General features: G+C 41.8%; 1 pseudogene; it reads right to left on the bottom strand.

The window, feature by feature from the left end:
• The window catches only part of LOC135205126 (ATP-dependent DNA/RNA helicase DHX36-like), a 93,826-nt pseudogene continuing 87,826 nt past the window's right edge, over positions 1–6,000 (bottom strand).

Below are 6,000 nucleotides of genomic sequence, written 5' to 3'. Positions count from 1 at the left end.
CACAGAACATTGTGAACACTAGACTAATAATCAAATCAATAATCGTCATATTCATCTTGATACTCATCCTCTTCGTAATTTCCCGTTATTTTTTCACTCGATAGTTAGGTCGACAATCGTGTGTAGAAGCGCTCCTTCCTTGGATGACGGTTCCACTTGGTCATTCAGGGTGACTGATCTTGTACTCGAGAAGGCGGTCTAACTCATCTCGCAAACTCTGTTGAAAGACTCCGTCAGTTCCTCCCTTACCAATAAGTAAAGTATGCCTAAAAATAGTTCTTACCAATACCCAAGAACTTTACCTCAAGGAAGATCGCATGTTTGACATCACCAAGGCATTTGGTAAACTAGCATATGTCGGTTACTCTAACTTTTTGCTTAGGACTTAATACTTTCTTCTATAAACTTAGTTCTCACTTTTAATCTCTCCCAAATAAAGTAGTGGGTTTCCCCATGGATCCACCCAATCACCTACATTTTCATTCTCTCCAGTAACCTTCTCCAGCCGCTTCTACTATCTATGCTTTTTTGCTGGAGAATTGGTCCTCCTTACTTCACAACCTTTGTCTTTAGTTCAAATTTCATCCTGGGCTGCTCTCCCTTAATCTACCAACTCTGATCCCGTGAGCGTATCTTGAAGGAGGATCTCGTACTTTACTGAGGGCGCAAATGAAATAGGTAACACTTGCCTCAATACTCATTTTTCCCAGTTACTACTACTACTATACAAGCTCTGTAAAAACACATGAGATACTGCAAAAGAAGCCATCATGAAATCTTCAGTATGCTGCCCAAAACATATTCAACAGGACCAAAAGCAACAACTGTTTCCCGAATCAAGATTCATAACAGCCACAGAAAGTATGGCATGATACTTGGAACACAGCGAAATTTACCGTACGAACTTCTTGGGAATTCCTATTTGCATCATACAAGCAAGTCATTGGAAGCCACAGGTGGCTGTTGTGTTCACAAAAATGTGCAGAAATCATGCTTAGTCGTCCCCACTGTTTTTGTGAGGTGTTGTACGAGTAGACCTTTATAGTCCAAAGAAATTTTCTTTCTCAACCTTTTGCTCCCTAACTTCCAGACTGTCTTCTGATACTCATGATATGGCCTTGATATTACCATTAAGTACCATTAAGTACTTTAACCAGACCAGAGTACTATTAAAATACTTCAGCTCTCACAGTGATGGCGCTGTTTGTCAAAATATTGCCATAAACATTTTCCCATTAGAAAATGGTCATCATTCACGCTAACAAATATGTAACCTCATTCCTTGGGAATTTGAAATGTCGACCACTGAAGCACCAGACACATTTACACCACACAACTGCAGAGATCACAAATGGAAATAATCCCTATGCATCACTGCATATGAACGGTTCGTTTATCTGTTTGTATGGTGTTTTTTACACTGCATGGAACCAGTGGTTATTCAGCAACGGGACCACGGCTGTTTACGTGACTTCCGAACCACGTCGAGAGTGAACTTCTATCACCAAAAAAAAAAATACACATCTCCTCACTCCTCATGGAATGTCCGGGAATCAAACTCGCAGCCACCGAGGTGGCAGGCCAAGATCATATCGATCACGCCACTGAGGCGCTGAACGGTATTCACAGCAAGAAGCACTGACAACCTAAGTACAATTTCCACCAACGCCACCTGCAGTGAGTGGACACATTTATCCTCCTCCCTAAACAGGCCTGAGGTAGTGTACACATTATAAACATGCAGTAGCACCCTGAAAGTAGATGCTAGCAATACCCTTCCTTGGGGATTCAACCCACCAACTACTGAAATAGAGGCCCCAACATTCAAACCACAAAGCTACAGTTCAATACATACAGTATTATTTTTGTTTTTCGTACTGAAACACAATACTACTAGTACTGTACTGTATTTCATAAAGTATTTTATTAATAGAATAATATATTAAACCTAAATACATCACATACATTAAGCAAATTATGATAATAATAATGTTATTGTTATAATACAATTAAGTTTGTTCATACTTACCTGGCAGATATATATAGCTGTATTTTTCTGAAGTCCGACAGAATTTAAAAATTCGCGGCACACGCAGTGGCGGCCAGGTGGTAGTACCCATTCCCGCCGCCTGGGAGGCGATATCAGGAACTATTCCCATTTTCTATTCATATTTTATCAGTGCCACTGTCTCCTGAGGGAGGTGGGTGGGCACTTTAATTATATATATCTGCCAGGTAAGTATGAACAAACTTAATTGTATTATAACAATAACATTTGTTCATGAACTTACCTGACAGATATATATATAGCTGAATCCCACCTTCGGATGGTGGGAAGAGACAGAATATGGATTTTTTTGGGAAACTAAATTAAGTAGATGATATACATCTTGGTTCCTCACCTGTTAGCATAGCCGACTTCGTGATTACTGTCACCAAACGTCTGCTTCTGCGTTACTAGAGTTGCCAGCGAGGTAGAGACCTGTATGCTGTGGTGCGCTCTAGATGATCCGTCAACGGGGCGTGACCACAATGTGACTAGACCATATGACCATACTTCTGAGGGCACCGAAGCTAAAACCCACCACCTGACCTAACCTATCAAAAGTTAGTTTCCATAACTTCTAGGCTAATGAAAAAGGAACGCTCCTCAAGCGACCAACCCTTCAAAGTTAAAAGCACACTATCCCTTTTCTATAGGATAGGATTCGTGTTGCTTCCTGCCCCAATAATATATCTACGGAAATGTATGGTCCTAGCGACTTACAGATCTCCAAATGTCGTCTTCACATCCCGTCGGGAGTGTGAAGCGAACACAGAGTTGCTTCGCTAAAGCGTGGCACTCAGGATGTTACTGAGTGTCATGCTCTGTTGAAATGCTTCCGAGGCCGCGCCCTCACCTCTTGAGCATTCATATTAAGAAAAAATCTCAAATCTTATGCAAACATAATGAATGAGACCTCTTAAAAGAACTCCTTGGCTATAATGCCAGGGTTTTCTTGGACATGAACCAGTCTGGTCTTTTACGGAACACCGCAGATTGTCGGGAGTGTGAAGCGAACACAGAGTTGCTTCGCTAAAGCGTGGCACTCAGGATGTTACTGAGTGTCATGTTCTGAAATGCTTCCGAGGCCGCGCCCTCACTTCTTGAGCATTCATATTAAGAAAAAATCTCAAATCTTTATGCCAACATAATGAATGAGGACCTCTTAAAAGAAACTCCTTGGCTATAATGCCAGGGTGTTCTTGGACATGAACCAGTCTGGTCTTTTTTACGGAGCACCGCAGATTGTCCGTTGACCTTGACTTTCTATAGTTTTATCAAGATAAAACTTGAGAGACCCTACAGGCACAGGACTATAATGCCCTTGCCCAATAATTTGTGCCATACCCTTGGTCTCCAAGCCTTCGGGTCAGGGTTAGACAGGTTTTTCGTTCTTATCAAGAACGGAAGGCTTAGAGGACAGACCGCATTATGTCCTTTAAAGCCCAAACCTCTGAAGATGCTAAAACCTCACTAACCCTCTTTGCTGTGGCTAGAGCGGTTAGAATATTGGACTTTCTGGTCACGTGTATTAAGTTCGCAGAAAGGATAGGTTCGAAATGCTTTTGGCATCAGAAACTCAGCACTACGTCTAAGTTCCATGCCGGAACCTTTGATCCAGAGAATTTCAAGATCTCCACAGACCTCAAAGATCGTGAAGCTTTGTTGTTTGACAAAACCGAATCTCTGAGCCTAGAGGCCGTCAACAACATATTTGCATATTCTCAATAGTTTAGGACTTCTAGCTTATCTCATACTTCAGACAGAAAGATAGCAACCATAAGGAAATTCACAGAGGTCGAGTTGGAGGAATATTCATTTCCCTTCACTTACTCCAGAAACGGCCTCCTCCGATTGAACACTGAAAATAGGCAGCACTGCTTTGCCTTGGCCAAGAGACTGCCATCTCTTGAAGATCTTATCGCTATGTACCGTTTGAAGACGAAGGTAGATATTGAATGCAACCTACGTCTTCACAGACGAATCGAGAGAAGGATTCTCAAGATTCTGAACCTGTGCTTACAAATGACTGAAAACGCTAACCGCTATTTCATTGCTGTCCGGTGAGAAGTCCGTAGTTGCAATGAAAGCGGGGCGTTCTTCAGTAATGAAACACAGGGGTAAAGCCGCCTGAAGGACTGCTTCTCATGGGCTGAACATTTGGAAGTAGAGCTGTCAGGTCGGAGAGTAGGCGATGTCTTTATGACATATCTGTTAATTCGGGATGAACAATGAACAATTGTACACCTACGATATGAGATATTTTAAAGACAAACTCAGATGTCTGCAAAATCATTCGCATTATCAGTGCGATGCAGCGGGAGACTTGTACAGACTTCTGTTACCGTGCGGTAAACAGTAAAATGAATAAGTCTAAGAGATATCTCTGTTGAAAATTCTCGCAATATCGAAGGCGATGGAATCTATCGTCACAGCAGTAGATGGTCCTTCATAATTGCGAGAATCCCCTTTAAGTCAGAAGACCTAAGTCCAAGATTGTTGGGCAGAGATACGGTTCGGTAGTCAATCAAAGCAGGGGAGAGAGAGAGACATAAACACCGTACATCTCGGAGGCCCAGCTGATACTGAGCGGCTATCAGGCACAGGCATTTCAATACGCAGTAGCAGAGCCTGAGGCTCCCGCTGACTCGTCATCCTGAGTTGCCAGGTAATCCATATTCCACAAAGGAATGCGTTCGGCTAGAACCACGAGCATAAAAGATATGCTCGAGCAATTATATTTAGGCGAAACGAATTTCGGTAAATATAAAAGTTGAAATGGTGTTCGTCTGACAAAACCATAAGTATATAAAATTGAAACAAACTCACCTGGGAGGTTGGCAGGCCCCCGAACCCGGTTGCAGGTTCGAATTAGAAATACTTCTCTGTCTAAGTCGCAATCCGTAGAAAACTAGGATATGCGCCTACCCCTCGGACAATTCAACTGCTTAGTAGAATCATGTCGCGAGGTTAATATACGTAGTATATTTATAGGATTCTGAACAACGATCTCCATCCTAAATTCTTTCCTTCAAGAAAACAAAATAAGGATTGGAGATCGACCACCTTCGATCTCTATCAAAGAGAGTGAAGGAGAAGTCTTCCTCGAAGGAAAGCTTCAATGGTGAACAGAATACTAACTGCCTGAGTTGCCAGCTACTCCCTTTACGAAGGAATAGGTATGTATTATCGAGCAAAGGAAACTCTCAAGCAGGCGTATTTAAACGAAACAGAATTCTGAAAATACAGAAGCTGAGTTGGTGTTGTCGTAACAATACCTGAAAGTTGTTCCTACTCCGAAACTCTTGGAAGGTGGAAGGGAGTGCCAAATAAATACATTAGAACAACGTTTTTCTTTTCGGCTTCTATCCGCGGAGGTAAATACGATATGCGTAAATGACTTGACCCATGCGTTAGCAAAATGACGCAAAGATAAACTACATAAGTATTGTGGTAATTTGAACATCAAATTCTCTACTACATCTTTCCTCGACGAGGAAGAGAGAAAGAAAGGGAAACCGACTGTCCACGTTCTAATGAATGAGACTTTTTAAAGAACTCCTTGACTCTTTGCCAGAAAAGGGAGTAATATTCGAATAGATCATCAGAGAACCGAGGACGAAAAGGACCGTTCAATGTTCTTATGATATTGGACTAAGACTTCCTGGATCTAGTCTACAAGTCTTTTTCTTACTCCCCGGATGAGCCTCTGAAAATGAATGAGAGCTCTTCCGAAATTGTTAATGAGTTTATCCGCTTAAACGATAAAAACGTTAAAATCTAGACAATGAGAACTACCCCATTTATGAGGGGTCCCCCCCACTTAAATGACAATGGGGAAAACGTCCCTTGAACTTGACAAAACTATTAGCACTTTGCTAATAGGGGAAAAACCCTTTAACATGGCCGAAAGTCACCCAGGAATCCGAGTATATAATCTTCCCGATTCTCAAAGA

This window comes from Macrobrachium nipponense, chromosome 48 (genome assembly GCF_015104395.2).
Source record: "Macrobrachium nipponense isolate FS-2020 chromosome 48, ASM1510439v2, whole genome shotgun sequence".
Classification (NCBI taxonomy): domain Eukaryota; kingdom Metazoa; phylum Arthropoda; class Malacostraca; order Decapoda; family Palaemonidae; genus Macrobrachium; species Macrobrachium nipponense.
This window is presented reverse-complemented; position numbering and strand designations above follow the sequence as displayed.